Genomic DNA, 25,600 nt, shown 5'->3' on the forward strand with positions numbered 1-25,600 from the left:
GCTAACAGGGAAAATAAGCTGATTTAATTTTTTTCATACTGACCCAGCTTTACAAATGCGTATTTCACTGATTGTCAGTTGTCTTTGAAAATGAATGTGAAACCGCAGGGCGTCTGCTACTCATTCATAAAACGAGGAATACCTGACCATCGTAGGCTCTCAGCCGATTTACGTATAGCTATTTATCTGCACGAGGTAGTAGACCCGAAACTTTTTCGAATGTGATGTTTACAAGGTTCCAAACTAAACAAAAACAGCGATACATCAAAAGTGAGTTGCAAGTTAACTGGCGGTGTCCGCGGCAAAATTTCGATTTAACTTGACATGGGTATTACCCGACGGAGCTTTTCTTGTTGACTTTTTCATTTTCTCCAAGCGATCTCCATAAATATTTAAACTTTTTGGGACAGGAGTGACGTGGCACACAAATGTTCTCCTTGGCAAAGGCCACAGATTCGATTTTTTTTTATAATTGTTAATAAATTGCTTGCTTGACAGCTATCTCGCACAAAGCAAGTGATGGCTATGGTTTTTTTAGACGGATCGCCTCGGCAAGTGAAGTCAGCTTATATGAACGTGCAATTTAATAGCCCTAATGTATCTCTAACAAAGGAATTTAAGTGCCCACAGGCAACGTTGAATGCAAAACGGCTTTGGTTCGCCCTTAATAACTTTGCCATGTTTTTAAAACGCGAATATTCCATCTGCGCCTTTGTTATAAGCAATAAAAGAGCCCTAGTGTAGTACCTGGAATAAATTGATCTATCTTAGATAGTATAGTATTTTAGTGCCCACTGGCAACGTTGTGTAAAAAAAGCTTTGGTTCATCCTTAAAAACTATGCAAGTTTTTGTAAAGTATGTCGCAATTCAATCTGCGTGTTCGTTGACAGCTATTAAACAGTCTTATTGTACGAAGGAAGATAGGAATATTTAAGTGATATGTTTGAATGCTTAAACAGTTTTTGCCATAAAACTTTGAATCATTTTTATATCTCGCGAATATTTAAATAACAGTAATGAATGCGAAAACGTTGTAGTAAGAAATGTTTCCTAGATTGTAACATGTACGAATAAGTGCCCACAGGCAATGTTTAATGCAAAAAACAGATATGTTTCATCCTTAAAAACTTCGCAACGATTCAATAAAATATTCCACGAATATTTAGTCTGCGCCTTCGTTAACATGTAACGTACTCTAAGCGAGCGTTCACTGAATACAAAGACGAGCATCGAATCATACACGCCATAATTCACACAAGCACTCGCATTCTATTCACGGGCGATGTACAAAAAAAAAGCAAAAGGGAGGAGCGTGAAGAACTGTCAAAGGGCGGAGCTTTTAAAGAAAAACCAGTAGTTATATCTCAGCACATAAGACACTTAACGGTCGCTCTGTAGTTGCTAGGAGGTTAAGCTCTTAACAACTACAAAACATGTACTCGTACCTACTGTGATATCTATCGCAATACCTATTCTTTTTTTCTACAATTTATATTTGAGGAATGTATATCTGCGTTTCTATTTGGGATTTGTTTTCCTCTTGTAAATATTAATCGTAAAGTTTTTTAATAATAATTGTTTGGAAAATCTTGCGGTTACGGCAAAGTACATGTTTGAATATACCTATAGCATAGTTTGATATGAGCGACTCAGCCATTTATGCAAAATTTAAACATAAATAAGAAATAATATTCCTAATACTGTTATAGTCCCTACAAACCCAAGCGACACTAAAAGTACGCACTAACAAAACAAGTCGTTCGAGTTCAAGTCAATTCGACAGCACTCAATTACAAAAATAATTAAAATACTTACATCAATAAAGAATCGTTTAAGTATAGGAAAATTCATCTTAAATGGACAAACGCAAAGTAAAACCTATTTCTATTCAATATTCGATAAAAAATTACAATGTAAATAAAATAGCGCATTTTTTAATCAGTACAAAGCCAGATTGGTACCTACGCTATAAATAGGGTGGTATTTAAAGGTCGAAAGACGTTGCACACCAAGACAATAAAGCTAAATCGCAGTTGAAAAGTTTTCACGAGCGAAACACGGCGCAGCGACGCCGGCACTCGGAAAGTTGAAATACGTAGCCGATGGCGCGGCGCGGCTTGCTCCGTCTCGCTGTCAGAGTGCGAAATATTGCTTAGATCCGCGTTATGGGAAACAGTGCACGCTAAAGTTGATCGCAGACTGGAAAGCCGAGCAACCTCGTATTTTTCCGTATTGGAAACGCATACATTGCCGGAGTACCCATGAAGTTGTATGGCTATGAATGTGAAGAAAATACTTTGGAAGAATGTAAGAAATAAATGTATAGGGCAGCACGAGTGTTAGGTTAGAAGCTGGTGTGTGGGGTTTACGATTCTTAAACTTAAGAGGCAAAATTGACCACTGTTAGACCTGTCACGTTGTATGGATTAAAATGTTGGGCAGTAAAAGGGACGAATAGAATGAATGCGAACTATATATCTGTATATGTTGAGATCATGGATGTGTGGAATGACAAGGATGGATAAAATAAGGAATGAATATATGTATACCAGAAATGGCGCCAGTGACAGAAAATATAAGATGTCAAAGGTTAGCCTGGTAAGATCATGTGACGTGGAGGGATGAAATTCATATTACCAGAGGAATAGTGAAGTTGTAAGTGAAGGGAGACAAGAAGAGAGGAAGGCCAAAGAAGAAATGGTCGAAGTGTGTTAACAGAGTAAATATTAAGTTGACGAATGACAAAAGCGAAATTAAGCAATTGGCATATTGTGCCGACACGACTTAAATGGCATTAGGAATACGAGATGATAATGTACGTGCTAAGTATAACTGCAAATTTTTCGCATTTGATATGCTGACAATTCCTTGCAGCAATTCCATATATTCGTAAATCCGAGAAATGTCTCTTTGCACACGCTTCACGTTGATATTTAGTCACGTAGGTATTGGTATTTAGTGGATTCTGTATAGCCTTGATGGACGCATGTCAAATTTCGCGAAACAGAGCAAAGGTTTATCATTCTTTGTACATCATCAAAGTCTGTAAAATAAAGCCTTTTATTCTACATGCATTGCTCTGTTATATGTACACACATTGATAGATTAAATCCATTTTAATAATATAGATCATAACATTTTTGATAGATTATACTGTGCGCGAAATGCAGTCCTTGTAGGAGTCAACAAGTAAATACCTCTATTTGAAAATAAAATGCGATACATTTTGACTCCGTATTTGTAAAATACCAAATCAATGCTTACGTCGATGTGGGTAACACTCGTATCTGTATAAATATCTGTTAAATTTAAAACATAGATACACTGTTGCCACTAGTGAAAATGTGTTTACACAAGCCAAAAATCCTCATTTACTGATGAAACACTGATGTTATTTTGAAATCTGCAGTTTAGTCGTTGTTGTTAATTGGAGATTTATAATTTACGAGTATTTTAAAACGATTTGACTTACTGACATATCAACGTGCCACACTTCTGTTAAAGATTCTCTTACTCCTTTATCATTCTATAAAAAGAGAAATAAAGGTCACAAATAAAAACGCGGAGAAAGTGGGGGTATACGAGATATGTCTCGTATCTATAACCATACGAGTTTTAAACTCATGACTTCGGTGTCATACGAACATAGCTTTAACGGAGTAATCTCAAAGAACTATTAAGAACATGTTCTTAGAGAGAGCTTTAAAATGTAGTTAGATATTACTAGCAATTTGCTATTAATATTTAGCTAATATCAATCCACATCGAAAGGAGATATGACACTATAGCGTTTTTACAGCACAAAGAAAATTCCTTCACCTCTAAATCTGTCTAATTAGAATTAAGTACAAGAAAAAGTCAATAGAGCACATAAACACAGATAATGGTTTTAGGAGAGGTAACGTTGTATGGAAGCCTTTGTGAGCCGGCGCGCCCCGCCCCCGCCGCCTCTCTAATCCTATCCCGCGACAAATTAATATGCTCATCGGCAGCCGCGTCACTAGATTACGGCGCATTCATAGCGCGATTGTATTTTAAGTGTATTATCCAATTTGTTGGATATTGTGCGTGTGGTAATCAGCGCTTGTAGACTATAACCAAATATTTAGTCGCAGGCAGTGCCGATGCCGACGCTACAATGCCTGCATTATCGTACGCTACGATGGAGAGAGCTGGCGAACTTAATAGATTTTGTTGGCGTAGTATCCGAAGCGGTCAGCCTATTGCGAACTAACGGGATTACTGGTCGAATTTGCGTTTCATACACCGTGCCGGTATGAGCGCACAACTTGTTTGGTACGACTAACCTACCATGTAACAGGCTGCGCTGCAATTTGCCCCCTTTAATCCTCCGACGTCGATAGCCCGTCTGCCACGTTTTATACACAGAAATCTGAATGTCTTCGTTAGAGAAAGGATCTCTACTCTAGTGCGCGTTAAGAGGTTCGAAGCGTCTCATTACCTTAAAGGGAAAACAGAGCGGAAGGTTTTAAGATTCAAGAGCTAAAATTACGTTAACAAGCACCGTTGCCCCGAGTGTCCATAGCGAGATATAAAAATAAAAAATTAAACGTTCCCTCGGCAATACTGTGTCGGGGGCGGAGTGTGTATTTTGCTGTTAAAACAAACTTGAAATAAAATCGGGGAAATAATTAAAATCGGCGCAAACCATTAAAAGAGCAGTTTATAATAGGAGAGTGCACCGTCGAGTGTCCTTCATGTAGGCAGTTAAAGAGTTGGAGGAGCGCACTCGAGCACGAGTACTGTAGCGGCGCCACCTCGCGCCGACTAACGAGCCGCCGACAAACGCTCCTGCGCGCGCCCGCCCGCCGGCACCCACCAGTCGCACCACCTGCGCTTTGTGCCCACTCACTCGTCGGCACTGAACACGACTCTCCTCTACTTGATGCGCAGAGCCTAGTTAGCGGCTCAATACTAAATAATTAATCAACGTTTACTGACTTCTTTTATGTTTTTATTCCCGGTGAGAGCTCATCGCTTTTTATTAAACGGAATCGCCATCGGGCACTTGATCACGGAGTAAGAAAATGTTTTAGTGTTCTCATAATAACATCTGACGAAACTGCTAAAAAGGGAACGGATAAGAACAGTGATTCGTTTTATGTTCTTTCCGAGAGGAGCAATAAAGACAAATGATCGATATTCGGTGAGCGAGTCCCGAACTCCAATATTGTGATGCAGCGGTGACCGCGTGGGCTGTCTATAAAAATCTCGTTTACAATTCAAATTAGCAACAAGTTAACTCCTCCAATCTGGAGCTGCATTACATAATTTATTCGGCACTTGTGTTATGCTCTAGAAACTTGATGAGTTTTCTTCAATCTTCAACATGTGCTGCACTCGACACAAGTTATTTTTACCTAATCATAATGTTAAGCTAAGGTATACCTACGTACTCCTACGTTTCAATGGATTTTAAGAAATTAAATATCACGTGTCTCATACACCGAGTAGAGACCCGTGTTCAACAGTGAGTTAATGATGATGATGATACCTTCTAGACAAATAAATTAAAACATAAAACATATTCTCTCCGAACTCGTCTCTTCGTTATTAAACTATTTAGCCCTCGTAACATAACTTTTAGTAAACCTTAGAGCAGTATTAATTAACGTTAAGTACTATGATGAGTTCAGTCGCAATCACGTGTTTACGTCACGGAGCAAGTTTGTGAACACTTACGCGTACGAGTACGTCACGCGAACAATTTTCGCGTTAAGACGCGAAATGCTCGCACCTGATCACACCTTATACGCCGCGAGAGAATTGCATCGCTAACGAGCAAACTACGAGTTAATGACTGAGCTTCCTCTTTTTTCTTTCGCTTAAACACGCTTTCGAGTTTTACTTTCCGCATTATCCATGATTATTGAGGCTTTAGATTGAATAACATCAAATGAAATGTACAGCTACATTTTTTTTCATTTATCTCTATGAAAACATTTACATTTTTTATAATAAATTTTAATACAAAGTATGTATACATTCGTGCATTTCGTAATAGTGATTTGTTGGCAAGTTATTGATTTCCAAAAGGAGTTTCCAAGGCACATATTGGCGGCGCGGAAGGGCTGAACTTGGTCTAGCCACGTCGTATAAGCCCCGTGAGCCCGGAGGCTGTTTTTCACATAAAAAGGAATAGGACATTAAGGCGGGCAATCCGCAAACTGGAAAAGGTCAATAGTATCGGGAAGTCGTACTTTTTAACTAAAATTATAACAACGTATTTGAGTATCTTTACCCGTTACTTTTTAACGATACTATGGATATTTATATATACTCGTACATTACTCGTACTAATATTATAAAGAGAAAAGATTGGTTGTTTGTTTGCATAGGCTCTGAAACTACTGAACTGATTTGAAAAATTCTTTCACTGTTGGGAAGCTACTTTATCCCTGAGTACTATAGGCTATATTTTATCCTCGTATTCCTACGGGAACGGGAACCACAGTCACTGATGACAGTAACCTATAGAATAGAGCAAACTGGCGGTGATAAACAATGGCTTGCACTTCATAAATGCACATACACTGATCAGTGACCATCCTAAGAACATAAATACAAACCTGTGTTGGAGAAGGTATTTTTCACTATGTAAGGATGTTGTGTATAATGCCTACTCCACTTATAAACCTTGTGGCACGCCACTGGCCTTAATCTAGTGTACATATCATAAAGCTATTTATTCATCAAACTGTTGTGTTGTGTAGTTATTATCCCAAGTAATAAAGTAGACGGTTCTCGAGCCTAGTGTTGATAAAAGTCGAAAAAGCTACCCAAAGCTTTCCGACTCGAAATTTTATTATCGTTAATGTTCGGCCATAACGGCGTGCAAGGCTTGTAGCGGGGCTTGATCGGCGGCAATAGATCACGGCCCGTCACAAGATATATGGGCGGAGCCGGCTATCGGCCGCTACAACATAACGCATTGTCCACTGCTTTTCCTTCAACTTTTAAACCAACACTAGTAAATACGGTTAGGTATTCCGCTTTTAGTAACGGCGTAAAATTTAAACCTCTACATATAAACCCGAAAGACAGTTACCTATACTGACTTTTCAGTATATGATGATTTGTATATACAAGTATATATTATATAAAAATTAATCTTTACATCCCTTGGTCACAGTCGCGTGAAACTCGATGTAAACTTTCAATTACCCCTACCCTATATTTTTTAAATGTTTTTCTGTCATAAGAACCTTCTGACAATAACAAAAACATCAAAAAAAATAGTGAAATCGGTCCAGCCGTTCACGCGTGATGGCGTGACCAAGGATATATGGATTCATTTTTATATTTACATAGATAGATTAGACAGCGTTTTCTAATAAAAGTTCCCCAGGTGGCTTGACTTTTTCTGACGTTTCCAACAATTATCGTTATATTTCAATCAATTTACACAAAATCTTAAATGCAACTCAACCATGAACAACAAACATTATCTCATATTTATGCTTCGCCATAACCGTGTCGGAAACACGAATTAGACGGTGATCTATTACAGTTCAACGTAAGATAATATATTGCTCACTGGTATACACATACCTTCTACATAATCAACATCTACATACATACGTACACCTGCGTATACCAATACAAATAAACATTTAATTAGCTCTCTGTAATTCGGATACACGAGCCGTGATAGCCCAGTGGATATGACCTCTGCCCATGATTCGGGAGTGGTTGGAGTGGGTTTGTATCCGGTGAGGGGCATGCACCACCAACTTGTGTTGTGTGCATTTTTAGAAATTAAATATCTCGTGTCTCAAACGGTGAAGGAAAAACATCGTGGGGAAACCTGCATACCAGAGAATATTCTTAATTCTCTGCGTGTGTAGAGTCTGCTAATTCGCATTGCCAGCGTGGTGGACTATTGGACTATTGGCCGAACCCCTCTCATTCTGAGAGGAGACTCGAAATCAGCAGTGAGCCGAATATGGGTTGATATAATGAATTCTTAATAATGAAATTTAATTTAATCTGAAGAGCATATTATGGTTATTTATTTGTTACAAACCCAAACAGGCGCATAAGTAGTTTATTTTTGTATATAATCTAAATCTCCTTCATCTTCATTTGATGAACTTATTTGGAAAACCAGAAACAAATAGTATGCGAATGACGTGGGTAACCTAGATCGTTATATTGTTCCCACTCATCTTTCTATCTTATTAGATGGTATGTATTTTTTCTAAACTCGTTAAATTAAATGAATTTGTAAATAAAAAGTTATAAATTTAATTTATACTCCCCAAAAGTCTGAAGATACTCCGTAGAATTAATAATTGGCTCAGCATTCCTTTTACTTGCAAAACTTTTACGTTTGATCCCTGTTTCCTTTTTTTGGCTTAAGCATTGAAAAGATCCTCGATTGACAATACGACAATGCGATTGAGTGAGAAAAACACGAATTCTTACCAATATTCTTTTAAACCGGAAACCAACCACGGAGTCATGATAAATTTAGTATAAATTACATTATTTTTGAATAAAAGTTTCAATAACATTACCACCCTTAGATACTTTATCTATACAAATATTATAAGACGTGTGAGGGCGTAATATATGGACTACTAAACCTGTTTTGTTTACTTATAGAAAGCCACGTTATTTATGAGTTACATAGGCTTTATTTTTATCCTCGTATTCACACGGGAACGGGATACACTCGTGAAACCGCTGTACATCCATACTAGTAAATAATATTGAAATATTCAACCCAAAAGCCCTGAATTCAGTATCCCTAAGTACATACATACATTATAAGTGAATATTGTCTAGGAAAATTGCGGAATTTCATTTAATGAATACAGACGAAAAACAAACTCGTCTCTATCATAAAGAACATTACAATACAACAACACAATTTTCTTTTTGGGAAAAACAAGAATCTCAACGTCTATCGAAATAATAAATAACTACGACATGACTGTAGTAGGGGTCGGTAATAAGTTATAGTTATTATAGACAGGCAGTGATTGTGTAGAGAGAAAAAGTTGTGAATAAAAATATATGGAGCGTAACATTTTATGTGTACACAGATTATTTAGCTTACGTAAACTCTATACATAACGTAGTTTCAACATCAAATGTGAAATTGCGAATATAATCCGTTGGTTAGAGCGCTCACTGTTTTTAGCCGATTGATCGTTAGCTTCGAATCGTTTGTGTTATGTTATAGCTTGGCAACTTAGTTCGTAACACTCCCGATGGCGTTTAGCGATGAATGAAAAACCCACGACTCATGCACCTCACTTCCCCGCACGCACGATTTCACACCCGCGCAGTCTTACCACCCGTCGCCCGCATATCATGGGAGAGTCATCAACGAATTTGCCATACTATAAATAGGATAGGGTTTCTGTGGTACTCTCAGAAAGATGACGAGATTGTGCAAAAGCGATATGGAATCGAACTATACGGAGTCAGGTTGCAATCCGGTCGAATTTCACTCAAGTTAATCGAGATTGTCGATCACACGAGGCTCAATTCCATAAGCCACAGACTGGGAGCACGTTTTTGTTCCTTTCAATTCGGGTCTGTAAACAGCAGGAAACATATGGACCACGGCTCACCAGCATTCACGGAATATTAGTTTAAAGACTTGGAGTGCAAGCGTACTCAAAGTAGTGCGATCCTAAGCGAGCCGATGCAAGTGCGAAAGGGACAGGGGGTGCCACGTCTGCCTTGGAGTGGACAAAGCACACGTTAAGTAACGAAACCTGTTAGACTGGTTTATTTTGCACGCATTCCAGCCGAGCAGTTGGGAGCGCGCCGTTCCCGGATGGATCAGGACGTGAGCCTGATTTGCCCTGTACGAATGGCCTTGAATATCTCGCATGTGGTAAATTGAAGAATAAAATTCCGCGTCCAATTGGTTTCAATTCAATTTTCGAATGTGGTTTTCCTGTTGATGCAACGAACTGAATTTTAGCATTAAATACGTTACTAATAATGATTTGAAAGATTCAAATGACTTTATTGTTCAGAATTATAGCAAGAGTAATTAACTGTTGGAAAATCGACTATAAAAACTTTTCAAGCACCTAAGGAGGTACTAAAAAAGTTATATTAACGTTCATAAAAAAAAAAAAATATTGCGTAAATTTAAATATTCGTATCAGCGCCAGCACCGGTTTTTATTAAGAGTTTAAAATTGCGACACAATAACAACACACATTCGCCAGCTCTGTTATCCTTTTATTTGCATACATAAAGGACTTTCTAGGGTGAAACTCTCTTATAGCAAATTATACAGGTTTCGTGTCACGTCCACGATGAAAATTTACTTTAATTGGCAAATAATACGTAGGGCAATTAAGGATGCTAAGTCGGGTAGAGGCGCGCGTGACGCGACTAGTAAATGTAGATATTCAATTATGCAAACACAGTAGCGAAAGAACACCCGCACCTCCCCGACAGACTTGTTTACGAAAATATTATCTGGTGACCCTTCAGAACGCATATGAAAATGTTAGCCAGAGGGTCCAACTAGATAAATACGTCGATTAAAAAAAAAACACGAGCCTCCTTTATGTTATATTAATCTACTACAACCTGCCCTGAAAGATATGAATTAAAATAAAGCAAACATTATTAAAATCAGATCAGTAGCTTTTTTAGAAAATCGCAGACAAAAACAATAATAAAAAAAAATGAAGTCGGTATGAAAAACTTGCTCATATCTATACCAATATTATAAAGCTGAAGAGTTTGTTTGTTTAATTGAACGCGTTAATCTCAGGAACTATTTGAAACAGGTAACATTTGAAAAATTCTTTCAGTGTTAGATAGTCCATTTATCTAGGAAGGCCTACGCGAACGGGAACCACGCGAGTGAAACCGCGCGGCGTCAGCTAAGTAACCTACAATTTATACCTGTTATAGAAGAGCGAGGCCTCCTAACACGGGTTATTATATACCTACAAGGAGGTTTCGGCCCCTATTTGTTAAAACTGTATATTACTAAGAAATTAACGATTATTATTATTATTATACCATACCAGCCGGTTTAATATCGTTACAGAGAATTATTTTTTTTCCATTGCGCGTCCCCCGCGTACGAGACCTTGAACCTCTGGCTTACGAGGTGAACATTCTCATAGGAGCACGAGAGCACTTGTCAAACCAGAACAAAGAGGCTACGTATCTCGCAATGCACATAAAAACATCTGTGTAAATTTAGACTGAACTTTCTCTGAGATATTCGTGCAGCCATAATATCATTTTTGTGCCGCCTCAAATCATACACTTTGTACTTTCACTCGACTTACTTTTATCGTAATTCATAATGAATTCGACCACGTTGAAGTGGCTTCTGCTCATTTTAAAACTATATAAGATAGATAAATAATAGATCGTTAATGTACTTGTACAAGTTCGAAACAAAAAACACAAAATAGCCAGTGAAAAACAAAACACAAAGTATCGTTAAAGATCAGAAACCATATTATCTGTATTACTAGCGCAAGCCCGCGACTTCGTCCGCGTGGAATTAAGTTTTCACAAATCCCTCGGGAACCATGGACTTTTCCATCGGGGACAATGGAAAAAGTATCCTATGTGTTAATCCTTCCATAATATATCTCAATACCAAATTTCAGCTAATTCGGTTCAGTAGTCGAAGCGTGAAAGAGTAACAAACATTCATATCATCAAAATCCATCAGTTTCGAAAAATCTCGGAAAACTATGGATTTTTTCGGGATAAAAAGTATATGATAAGTAAGTAGCCTATGTGTTAATCCAGATTAAAATCTATTTCCATGCCAAATTTCAGCCAAATCGCTTCAGTAGTAGCGGCGTTAAAGAGTAACATCCAAACATCCATACAAACTTTCGCGTTTATAATATTAGTAGGATAGTGAAAATCGATTACCAAAATTCCCTAAACCTATATCAATTATCATTACTTTTTTATGCTGGACTAAGTACTGATATTAATGAAAATTATTTTGTGCTAATCGTGTCTCTACATGGTTTTTTTACAAAACTTATTTACATTCTAAAACTTATGGCACCTATACACGTATCATACGACATACCTACTAATACGATAAATGAGAAATGTTGAAAAAGCTATTCAAGTGATTAAAAATAGCGCAACAGAGACGGGACTGATGGTAATGTAATCCTTTAAGAGATTTCTATTTAAAGTCAATTATACAAATAACGTATTTTACTGTAAATAATGTAGAATTGTAGAATACCTACCTACTTACTAATTTATCTACGAATTAATTAAAAGAGGGCTTTTAAAGTATTAACTGACGAGCAAATACGGAATCCTACGCTGCGAAAGGTTTTTTAGTAAAACGTAGTACACAACTTATTTTAAAAGCTATTTAAATACGATTTCAATGATTTTATCAATATATTTTAAGAGTATTGAACTTTCAAATTGAAATTTTACAAACAAATACAGATTGAACATTAAATTCATAGCCTCATAGTCATAGGTTATATCCATCGATATAAATCGTTAAATGGGCCCCTCCATACTGAAGAACGCACAATTTTATGTCAGTACCCAAAGACGTGCACGCACATCTTATCTTAGTACGTAACAAGCGCATGCTGTGAGTGGACGTGGAAAAAATATTTACTGTTTTTTTTTTTTTTCATTTTAATGCCTTCGTGTTCATTTTGGGAGTGTAAAAACACAAGCCACAACATGAATAAAGAGAAATGTGTTACGAGTAATGACGTACTCAATGTGCGAAACCAATGACAATTCCGCATCCATCCATCCTAATCCATCCATCTAATGATCTACGATCGATGGTTATATCAGGTCCGAGATTCAATTATAAACCTCTGTGTAGTCGAACTCCTCGTAGCAAAGGAGCAAGTTGGAAGAAAGAAAAATAAAATTTGTATTTGGATAAATTATCCGATAGCTCTTAAGTGCCTGAGCTAAATTCTTTGAGTTGAAGAACAAATAACAAAAAATTAATACCCTATATTACCTCTATAATATATTCCGTTCTTTCCGTGTACTTGCAAAGGAAGTATAAAAGGCGTAAGTGCGTAACTACGCAGTAGGAAAGAAGTGACACGTCGAGAGCAGTTGAGTGCCGTGTCGTGATAGTTGCCGGAGGGACGCCGGAATTGTCATGTAAAGCGACGTGCACGAGCTGCCTCGGGCAGAAAATGCACTTTCGCGAAACGATTGAATGTCTATACGACTGATTCAGACGAAGGCTGCCGACCTGAGAAAGGGCAGTTCTATGCAACGAGCGGAAAGCGATTTTACAATTTTCGTTTTTTTTTTTTAATCTTAATATCTCGAAAACCCTTGACATACAAATATGTAAGGTAGGGTAGTTTACAGTAAGTAGACGTTCGTTATCGATCGTTAGGAAGTAGATCTTTTGTAAGAGGGCGTCCGCTAGTATCAAATAAAAAAATCTTACTACTATCGAGGGTGGGTTTTTTGAACGTAGGTATATTTTCGTACTTAAGTTTGTCAAGAACCTCGAATGCGTAAATAGTAAACTCAAAAGTAGATTATTAAAAAAAACATTTTGTGTACATATTTCCGCAAACTAAAACCACGCAGTCACACACACACTCAAATGCTGGTTTCGAATTGATGTGCGTACATCTGGCAAATGGTTCTTTTTAAATATTTTTTCTGTGGTAGCTTTATTAACACATTTAAGATATCCTTCACATGTTGTGCTTCAAACTTTTGAAAGTCAAATAAGTCGGGGCAAGGTTTTTTGTGGTAATTTTTCAGACGTATACTGTCCAAGGTCAAACTTTCATAAACATTATTCAAACTCTCGCTTGACAGTTTTTATTTCGAAAACGACGCTGTGCTGTTGAATATTAACATGTATGGACTTCGTCCAAACGATTGGAGATTTGGTTTTAAAATCACAATACAAAAGTGATATGGGTACAAAAGAATGAAAATATTTTTCCCTTGTCTGACTTAAATCATGTTTTTGAAAGTGACAGACGACGATAAATATAACAAATTACAAACTGTAACATCGACGACGATAAATACGAGTATAACAAATGATAAACTGTTTGTTGCTAATGATTCAAATATACGGAACTTAGATATAAATAAGGAAGTATTATTTACACCTGCTACGACTTAAAGCCAAATAATGACTTACCTACTTACAACGCATACATATAGGTTACACTAACAAAAACTATATACAGTCAGGCGGTACTAAGAGTAGATCATCTGGCGCTCACTGTTTGGAGTGCCAGAAACCGTTTCCGTCAATCTATTTTATCATGTGTTCAAATATATAAATATCATTTCAGTTCCTACAATAAGCGTATATACTCGTATATACATATAAAATGTTTTCATTTCTCTCATCCATACTAATGTTATAAAGAAGTAAAGGGTTGTCGGAGCTAATCTCAGGATCTACTGAACCGGTTTTGGAAATTTAAATGAAATTAAGTGAAATGAAAATTTTACTATTTATAGTTTATTTCTTTTGCCAATAGAAAGCTATGTCATTTGCGAGTGTCGTTGGCTATGTTTTATCCTGTATTCTCCACGGGAAGAGGAACTACGCGAGCGAAACTGCAAGGCGTCTGCTAGTTAGAAATAACCTCTGACAAATCGGCTGCATAACATAATTATGACACTGTATGATGCAAATCGCAGACATTTTAATATTTATATTAGGGTTCATTTACACGAGCAGCACGTTGCCAACGGCAGCTGGCAACTGCTACCGACGACTGCAGTTGGCATCCGCCGTCGACTGCTGCCGATACGTCGGCGACTGCCGTTGACTGCCGTCAACTGCCGCCGAGACGTAAGCTACCGCAGTCGACTGCCGTTGACTGCAGTCGTCGGCAACATTTTCTGCTCGTGTAAATAAACCCTTAGGTACGTATAGTTTATCTAATTACTTAAAATTTAAATTCGTTTATTTCAAACAGGCTTACTTTACAAGAACTTACCAAAGTCAACTTTTATCTGTGACTCTACAACATTGCTGTATTAATAAAATTTTATTGATTCAACATCAAAAATGTATAGCCCAGCTGCAACGTAGAATGTTGTAATTTATCCTCGAAGCGTGACCGATCAGTCGACACACGTGCCAGCGACTCCATGCGTACAGCACATGCTGCGAGGAGCCAAGGTCGACGCTGGTACACTCCGCATGCAAATGGGTGTCAAATAAAGTTGCTCATTACTCTCGACACCCCGACAGGCGACAGCGAGGCCTACCTCGCGATTATGGGGCCGTGTTCGAGACGCTTTTATTTTATTACGGATGTTCCGAGAAAGGAGGTTAATGCTGTTAAATTACACGCATTGTTTCACCTCGCCGTTGCTATGGAAACGCTGCAGACATATATCCTGCCTACGTGAAATTAAATGTAATCTGTTTAGCTTACGTATTACAGTCATTTGTTGGGTGAACGTAATGAATAAGCGCCTGGAACTTACGTATTTGCAGTGAGTACACGGCGGAAGTTTTGTAAGTAGTTCAGCGTTAGTTGGAGCTGAAGTGGATAAGATATCGTGCAGCTATTCAAGTTACTACTTTGTCATTCGATTTGCTCCGAGGTACTATAAGTAGCTATAAGTAGGTACCTAAATCTACATTATAACCATAATAAGTGTGTGTATGTCTGTGTTAATGTGAGCGTTGAAACGAGATGCGTTTAGAAATTTAAATATTATTAACTATAAATTTACTACTGAATATGAATAAGAGCACTGCAGCTATCATTGATTTCGCCCGTGATCGAACTGAAATATTATTTATTTTATTTAAACATCTTTACTGCAACAAACATACAAAATCTTCGAAATAAGAATAATATATTGACATAAGTGACACAAGTGACACAACCGTCAACCTTGTGAAAATAACCCAGATAACATTTTAACCAGTATACAGTGACCCTTATTCACCCCCAGACGCCGCCAAAAAAGTCAATGGTGATGTTATTGGTATGTGTTATTTCTCTAATATTTATATGGATGAAAATGAAACACTGTATACGTGATTAGTCTATAATCCGGACTGCCACATGACGGCGCGGGCGCAGCCGCGTCAAGCCGATTAAAATACTACCCACATAATAACAGTATGATATTAATAAGACTATTAATACTTATAAAATGTACATATACCATTGTTGTACATTACGTTGTAGGAATATTAAGTATAGCGATATTATCATATACCTTTTACCATACCGAAACTAACATATAGCAAAGGTGTTGTATCAAAACGCATTCAAAAAGTGTGACCTTCTTTATTCAGAAGCGTCGACTGAAGTTGCACAAATCGAGTGAGGTGGCTGAGCACGTCTTAACTTTGGGAGCTTTCCACGCTGCTGGTGGAGAATACTAAGTATACCGATGTTAATTACTATCAAGCATGTAGCAAAGGCAAAACGTAATGCTGTATCAAAACGCATTCAAAAAGTGTGGCCTTCTTTATTTAGAAGCGTTGACTGAAGTTGCACAAATCAAGTGAGGTGGCTGAGCACGTGTTAACTTTGGGAGCTTTCCACGCTGCTGGTAGGGAATAGTAAGTATACCGATATTAATTATCATCAAGCAAAGTAAAACAATACAGCAAAGGCAAATCGTAAAGCTGTATCAAAACACATCCAAAAAGTGTGGCCTTCTTTATTCAGAAGCGTCGACTGGAGTTGCACAAATCGAGTGAGGTGGCTGAGCACGTGTTAACTTTGGGAGCTATTTATCTGATTTTCCACGCTGCTGGTGGAGACGTGTCTCTCGAGCCTCACCGTTTAATTAAAGGGCGAGCGGGAGGGTAGCGCGGGGCCGAGGAGCAGGGTATAATGGCGGCGCAATATCGGATGGAAATGCGCGGCATGTAGGAATGCGCCGCACGCCTGCCCCTCCCCCCCATCGCGAACGATTCGTGGTATTTTTTATTGACGACTCTGGAAACGCTATAGTGGGAATAGGCGATGTGGCTCCCATTTAGCTAGTGAGACAAATTCATTAGCGGTAATTGTGCTACGCAATGCAATGAGAGGCAGATCGCAGTCTTTATCTTGAAATCGTTTATCTCTAGAAATACTCAAAAGAAACTAAAATTATATCGAATGAATGTGTATTGCATTACACATTAAGTACAAAAATTTGGAAAATAGTTAATTTTTCGATTTTGCGAACAAAAGATTGATTGGTAAAGCTGTTTGAAGCACCACGTAGTTCAACTAGTACATTAATTTATGTGACATCGATGAATATCAATGCATGAATTAACATTTGTATCGAAAACGCAAAACAGCAATCCAACTGGTATTTCCACCCGCAAGGGTCAATCGATCAATCATTTTCCACAAAATAATCATCACTCACCCACACATTAGATAACTACTCGTAATAGTGTTGCTAAGCAATGAAGCCGAGCTCTGTTTATTTCCTTTGTGGTGGTCGTACCTAGTGAGCAAAGTTTATATAGAAATTCCCGAAGTTGGACGGAGCCGAGATAAAGAGCATTGTTATACGTTTACAAGATACCATGTTAGAGATAAGAAGAAGCGAAGCGTCAGCTGAAAGCAGAATGAAACTTTATGGAGCCGAGAGCACTATCTAAAAATATACTTTTCCTAATGGACACGGCACGACAGTATTTTTCATCCACGATCTGGTCTCGGTGGAAAGATTAAATTTAGAGACTAACGTTTTTAGACAGAGAGAATTCAGCTCGCGCGTCAGTACTCCGCACGAAAAACGTTTTACATTGGCGGAATTCAGCTCGTATTTACGTAGACGACCAAAAATATACGCGCACTGCTAAGTACTTGAACTACATAAAAATAACATCGCAGCGATGTTTGGAAACAACTATTGTTAATTGCTGGCCGCGGTGAAACTGATGTTTTTTTCGATGTCGTAATAGGGAATTATCGCCTATTGCGAGGAGCGCACGATTCCAATCGGAGGGCAATTTAAACGGGACCCGGCGCGCAAGGGAAACGTGACACCCTACTTAACGAGGCATGTGAAAGTCAGAACTCTTATTAATTCTTTGCGTAAACACGCCCATAAACAACTGGCCGTAATTATTGTAAACTACTATGTTTTAAGGAAAAACAAAACACGGGCACCATTTTACGTGAACGACAATTGATTTGTTTACCAGTTGACTGAAATAGCTGCGAAACTGAACCGAAAATTTAAACGAATCCCAACTCTGGCACAATTAGAATTGAACGTCAATTTATGCAGCAATTATTTAAAGCAGGTTGGCGTTCGATCCAGGTCAGATGAAGTGATTTTTAAAACTAATGCAAACGAAATCATGCCACCTCGTCAGGTTGTGTTGAAGGGCCTTGTTCTTAAGATGTAAAATTTGAAACGGACACTCTATTTAATTACTAAAAAATATACGCAAAAATGTAAACGAGCATTCATGACAGTACGAGCTCGTTTACATTTTTACGTATCTTACAACAACTTAAAATGTCTCTCTCAAACACAAAAGCTTTAAATTAATTTGATGTTTCGACAGAATCAATAAAATAACAATATTTTAAATTATTTTTATATAGATGTAACACTTATTGTCAAGTATGCTGACATTGCTGAAATCATTAATTTCAATTATGGCTAGGTACGTATTATTTATTTGAAAGAAATTAAAAGAGTAGGTAGGTACGTACCGAACCAAATATACTGACTTAATTTTTTTTTTGTAATTATTTCTTTATCTAATATCTTCTATCTTTGTATTTGCATTTGTACTGGACTTATCAAAAACATAACACAACCTCATCAATTTGTGAACAATTTTCGTTCTGTCTCATTATTCACTAACACTAAAACATCATTCTCAGCATGTACAGACAGATTATTATCGCATATGATTTAGTGTTTGGCTAGTCGCGTTCAGTATTTGGCCCGCGCCACAGTGACGACGAGGAGGCGCGGGCAGAGAGAGCCATCAATCGACGCGCGGGGCCAGGCACGCGGCCGGCCGCAAAGTTCGCAACCTGTGAAACAACTCTGGCATTGCGAACAAAGCGCCAGCCGAGATTACTGGCAGCTTTTAAACGTTCCAAATGTTCAGCAACGGAATACCTACTTGGCGGGCAGCCTTTAAAAATACTGGAAAAGGAGTAAATAAAAGCGGGCCTATCGATTTGCGAGCTGCACTTTAAGCTCCGTTTTCCGTTTGTGATAAGAAAGGCGGGTTCGTATTTTTATTTTGCCTCGGGGGATTTGGCTATTTCCCTTGACTGACTTTAGTTCACAATAATAATTATTACTATAACTGCTTGGAATGTGAGTTTTTTTGTTTGTCTCGCTTTTATACCCTAACTACTTATCAGCCAGTACGATATTCTATACCCTGGCCTGGACTTGTTCACGTCTCCTGAAGCGAGAGCATAATATGAGGTCATTTGAACTGAAGGTGGTGACCCACAAAATATTTGAGTGTTCACTGCGATTGTTTTTTTATGTGCACTGTAATCAAAAGGTAGTGGCAGGTGATGCAAACCTAATTCTTGTTTTTATGCGTATCATCGTTTTATTATTTTCTGTCGGAATAATTCGTACAGTGTACCTACGAAGAAGGCTATTTTTGACATGTTCTACAAACACGATGAAAACGAACGCGTGGGCGGACCGGTAGGTACACAATAATTTATTTGTGTTATACCGAACTGCACTGTCGTTCGGTTCGGCCCACGTGCAGGTGAGTGGATTTTACGTGAAAATTCGAGCATTTGTGTCAACGACGGACGCAATTTCCGAGAATTCCAATATAAACTAGTACTAATTGACAAATCGATTTCTCTGCGAGTTTCTAATTTATAGCCTAAGCTCTAAATAATGCACGGCCATGTGTCCAGCATACGACCATATAACTAGCAGACACCACGCGGTTTCACCCGCGTAATTCCTGTTCCCGTGAGAATACAGAGATCCAGAGACTCCTACCTAGCTGATGGTGAGATTTTCAGTCATGTACCTATTTGTGTGTGATTAAAAGTACATACATTAACTAACAGAACATATTCCTAATGAGCAAAAAAAGGTAGAATTTAATAATTATAATTAATAACATTATGGCTTAATATTCAAACATATTAAATAAATAATATTCACGTATTAAATCATATTTACATGTCTCTTTTGTATTCTTCACGACGACTGAAGAGATGAGTCATCGTGACTTAAGAGTCTCTTATACACAGAATAACAAATATAAAACTTACTCGCCTACCTGCCTATAACTAAAATAATATCTAAAAGACTCATAGACATTTTTTTGTATTGTAAATGAGGAAACAGACGGACAAACAAGACGAGTTACCTACCGGCCGATGATGTCAGTCCGGCCGACGAATCGAGTGGGTACAACTCGAGTCACGAAAAAAGAACGTAATATTAACATTGAGGGAATGAGAGCTTATCACACTTCGTACTATAATATTATACTTTAGAAGAAGTACACATTTAAAAACATTGAAAATATGTACATGAAGTTAGCCGAATCACTCTGATGACGTCGCGGATATCGATTGATATATTATGTTAAAGGGCAATTAACAAAAAAAACTTTAGTCTTAACAGAAAATGGACATTAAATGTAGACAATGTAGGAACACGTACATAGGTCCATAGTTTTCCATTTTATATGTGTACGTATACTTTACAAAAAAGTGCATTATTTAGGTATTTTATATCGACTAAAATTATCTAAAAAAATATATTCGCAATTACTAATAATTTCTTTAACCAAGGTCACTTTTAATTCTCTTTTTACGTGACACTTACTATACCTACCGTGTCAAATCCGTGACACAATCGCCGCTCAGCGCTTTTGGTCAATTTATGTAATTGCACTTATCTAACAATTTATTGCATGACGCGGCGCAGCAAAAAACCTACGACCGACAACGTATTTAAAACTAGCAATAACGATTTTATTCGCCTGAGTATTTATCAACTACGGATACTTCGTACAAGGAATACTCGTATTAGAAAACAGCTTCTAGACTTTTTTATATTACTGCTAAAGACATTTTGTAAATAAAAAACATACCAATCAACTTGAGGACCTCCTCCTTTTTGAAGACGGTTAAAAATAGAACATTAGTAGTTATCCGGTAGAAATTAAAATGTATACCTATTGGTTGAATATTGAAAGCAGGTGATGGGTATAATAACCAAAATTTTTAGCTCCGAAATAGTGTTTCTTTTGATGATAAGTAATCTCCATTGTAAAATTTATATTTTATAGTTAATTTCATAATTCAATAATAATAATTTGTTTACATTTCAACCGAGTTCTAGTGTAAAATAAGATAAAAAGTAATAAAATGCCTAAGATCTATTAGAATTTTTATTGATTCCACAATATTTAGTATTCACTTTGTTATACGCACATCGCGCGGTGAAACGTCTGTGTTTCAGTTTTAATGTCTCCCGAGGGATACTCTCCGAATATCTGGATGGTTTATGGTCCAACGCTATCTGTTACGATATTATTACACTACCTATAGCTTTAAGCACCGCTTGTTCAGAATAAAATTCTGAAAAACAAAGGTCCAGTTTTACCACCTTCTGATAAGTGTCGAATAGACTAATCGTCAGTTTTGTAATTTTCTTCATCATTATCATCATTAACACCCGATGGACGTCCACTGCTGGACATAGGCCTCTTGCCTTTCTTTCAAACAAAACAGTCTTGAGCCGCAAGCAATCAGCGGTTCCCTGCAACCTACATGATGTCCTGTACATGATGTTCCTACCAAGTGAGGGGTCGGGTCATTTTCTTACTCTATGTCAAATGACAAAACTAAAGCCTAAGACTTGCTATCAGACACTTATGAGAAGATGGTGAAACCGGCTTTTAAGGTACAAAACCCAGCTGCACACGCAAAAAGAGTACAAAATTGAAATAGTAAATTTCATATAAGTGTTTTGTAATTCTATTTGAGGCAGAACAATAAATCTCATAAACCACAATGACACTAATGGTGTTCTAAAAAAAACTGTAATTTAGTGCCACATGAACTTTGACCTACTGTTCTCTCCATCATAAATGGAGGTTAGAAAACGTGTAGGCGAGCGGACACTCTCGTGTGCTGCTAATGTTGTGCCCACAATCTTTGCCGAGCGCGTGGTCAATGATTCACGGCCGCTTTAATGTCAGGTGACGCCACTTACCGCAGCCTTAATGCGGTGCCACTCCGAAATCCGGTTTGATTCGCGGAGTTCGGGGACGAGAGCGTGGGTTACTCGTAGCTTAAGTGAATAAGGCAATAAGCTCGTTTTAATCAACACAACACGTAGCCTAATCAAATATGACCCCCTCGTCATATCGCGTAATTGAAGGCTTAATCACGGGAGACGTTTTCGCGGCGCGCCGGCATACGGGCGGGGAGGTCTGTGTTTGATCAGCTCTCGATTGCTTTACGTACATGTGGTGACAATTTGCACGAAGATGGCGGCCTTAATCGCGACAGTATCGAATTCAATCTAGATGCAGTTCAGCGACCCGTTTACTGGGAAATACATTACGCAAGGTGTCTATCAACTTTACTATACAATTATTTCGTATCTTGTTCTTACGAATATATTGCGTGGTTACGTACACCATCTGACTCTGAACGAAATAATAAGAAAGAGAAAATATTTTAGTACTTTATTGAATTGTAATCAATGTTTTACGTTTAATTAAATTAATGTGTGATTGTCTGATATGTAATCAATATCCGTATTGATTTTGAAGTATCATTTGGTATAAGGGAACGGTAAGCTAATATTAAAAATCTAAAAAGAAGACATAATTAAGATTCCAATGAGATATTTTCTTTCTGACTGTAGGCTCCTAATGGGCCCTCAGAGTCGTCAGGGGGGGTTTTGTGCGAACGTAGAAGCCACGAGTTGAGTCCCACGAGAGTAGTTCTAAAGTTATAGAGTTCGTTAAACAATGGGGATCATGATTAGGTTAAAATATGTATAGATTTCTAAGACACATTCGGGCAAATAAGGTCTGATAAGATGTTTGCAAAATAAATAAGATTATAAAATTTCAAAATCTACTAAAATTTTCTTTTATCGTAATTAGATGAAAATTCATACGTTTTCAATATGTGAACAATTTATAAACATAAACGCACAAATAACAAAGATTTGTAATTTTGTTTGAACGCACATACAAATCTAACGATCAACGAATCAACGTCGGCATTAATTCGTGCAATTTTATATGGGGCGTTTTTAGGGATCCGTGGCAGTGCCGCAAATCTGACCCTTAATATCTCTGTATATACGAAAGTAATGATTGCTCAATTTAATAAAAAATTGTCATCATCCATATTGTTGCTACTTAAATACAACGAAAGTCGATGAACCTGCAAGATTTTAAACCTTTAAACATATTCGTACGTAACCTATGCATATTTTAGAAAATTTGGACTAAAATTTCAAGCAAGCAACCTTAGATCGTGGCAAGAGCAAAGATAAGCCCCGCCCGCCATTGTAGCGCGATATCAGTGCACATACCCTCACAATGCAGTGCCGCTTGCGCCTATTGTTTAACGTCTAGGGCCAAACATGGCCGGTTTAAACGTATTAGCTTTTAGTTTTCAAGTGTGGCGAGCTTTTAGATGTAATCTTATTTCAATATCCTACGAAAATCTTCAAAGGTAACATCCAATGGCGGCTGGTCTTGCATTGCTGGAAGCAGCTGTGTTATGAATAGTAAATTACCTGCACCTACTATTTCAAATTTGTCCAAAAAGACGCGCAACGTTTAGACGTGGCGTATGAAATTACTCGTATTTTAAAACATTTCCAAGATACTCGCGATGTCAACGTAACTAGCAAAAAGGGAAACAATGTTGGGAAACACATTATCGAAGCATCTAACTAAATACTCGAGTAAGTCCATCGCTGCAATCAACGCGAGTATAAATTGTCTCGGTGTTTTGAATGCGTTTTTTATTCATTAATAGATGCTGACGATTGAAGCGCCCAGGCTCTCCTCGTATTTATTGTTATAATTGACCTAAGTCCGGCCGCTCAGAGATTGCGTTGCTCTGACAGGTCGTGCAGATGGGACAAACATATTCAATAACAATTGCTTCGTTTTTGTCTCTCTCTCTCTCTCTCTCTCTCTCTCATGTTACATCGTCTGTCATCACCTGTCAAAAACGCAATTTCTGAGCGACCAGATTTTAATAGCGTTATAAGCTGTTATTTTTTTTGGAAACATTTTGCTGTATGTTTAATGTGAGAGTAGAAACTCTGCCAGAGTTGAGCAACAACATGAAGAATGGGATACATTTCCTCGCACAAATATCCAATGCTACCAACAAGGGGATAGCAGCATCGCTCCTAGCTAGTATTACACACACGAGTTATTGAAATGGCGTCCTGACAACAGCCAACCTGAGCCGACAGCCGTGGAAATCTTTGCCGAGTGAGCGGTCCCAGTTCCGATTTCAGTGCGTTTTATCTCTTGATCGCGTTATTCATCCAAGCATCAAAGGAAAATATCTAGAGAAATATTAACAAACGTGTATCGAGAGGTATACGGGTGGCTCACGTGCTTCCCTTTGTTTAATAAAATATTTCGAATTCACCTGACTATTCTCGTTTACAAAACTAAACGATACAAACGTAGGCATACGTAGAACTTGACATAGACATTACAAATAAGGCGTTTATTACATGAAAGATGTAGAGGTGCCATAAAATGCAGAACCTATATAATAGAACTAGCTGACGCCGCGCGGTTTCACCCGCGTGGTTCCCGTTCCCGTAGGAATACGGGGATAATATATATCCTATAGCCTTCCTCGATAAATGGGCTATCTAACACTGAAAGAATTTTTCTAATCGGACCAGTAGTTCCTGAGATTAGCGCGTTCAATCAATCAAACAAACAAACAAACTCTTCAGCTTTATAATATTAGTATAGATAAAAATGATTTTATAATAGAATCTGCGGCAAAAAATAGACTTATTTTTAAAAACCCATTTGAAAGAAGACTTCCTATGATACGATTCTCTATAAATAAGAGTTCATTCGAATAAATAGTGGCTCAAGAAGTAGAATTAAAAGATATAAAGATAGTTCAGGAGCCCGAGAAAATACATTTGCCAATTGAGGATTTAAAACTGTGCAAACTAGTACGGTATTAAAAATTTAATTAGGCTTGCCAAAATTCTAGGTATAATGACGTAATTTAATATAGCTGATAACACCGTATCGCGTAATTCCCAAACAAACCGGCCGATAAACTCTCAACTGTAGCGTATTTCATTTAGTTTAAAAATATAATCCCCATTTTATTTCATTGCATTTGGCTGACATTAAATTATTGAAGAGTAACATTTATTTCGCGTACATCGCGGTAATTAACAAAGTAGGCTTGATTGTGTGGGGGTTTAATTACGAGTATATTTCAACTCTGTAATCATTTTTTAAACCTGAGTCTTTGTAGTTTCCATACGTGAAGGTTGTTTCTGTAACTATGTTTTATATAACTTGCAAGTGCCAGCTACGAATTAGAATAACCAGACTAGTTTTCAAGCTGGCCTATTCACTAAATTGTTCTA

General features: G+C 37.6%; 1 protein-coding gene across 9 annotated transcripts in view; it reads right to left on the minus strand.

The window, feature by feature from the left end:
- The window catches only part of LOC112056791 (protein muscleblind), a 206,563-nt gene that overhangs the window by 64,352 nt on the left and 116,611 nt on the right, over nt 1-25,600 (minus strand). The gene's annotated exons all lie outside the window — the stretch shown is intronic.

The sequence above is a fragment of the Bicyclus anynana genome, chromosome 3 (assembly GCF_947172395.1).
Source record: "Bicyclus anynana chromosome 3, ilBicAnyn1.1, whole genome shotgun sequence".
Lineage (NCBI taxonomy): Eukaryota > Metazoa > Arthropoda > Insecta > Lepidoptera > Nymphalidae > Bicyclus > Bicyclus anynana.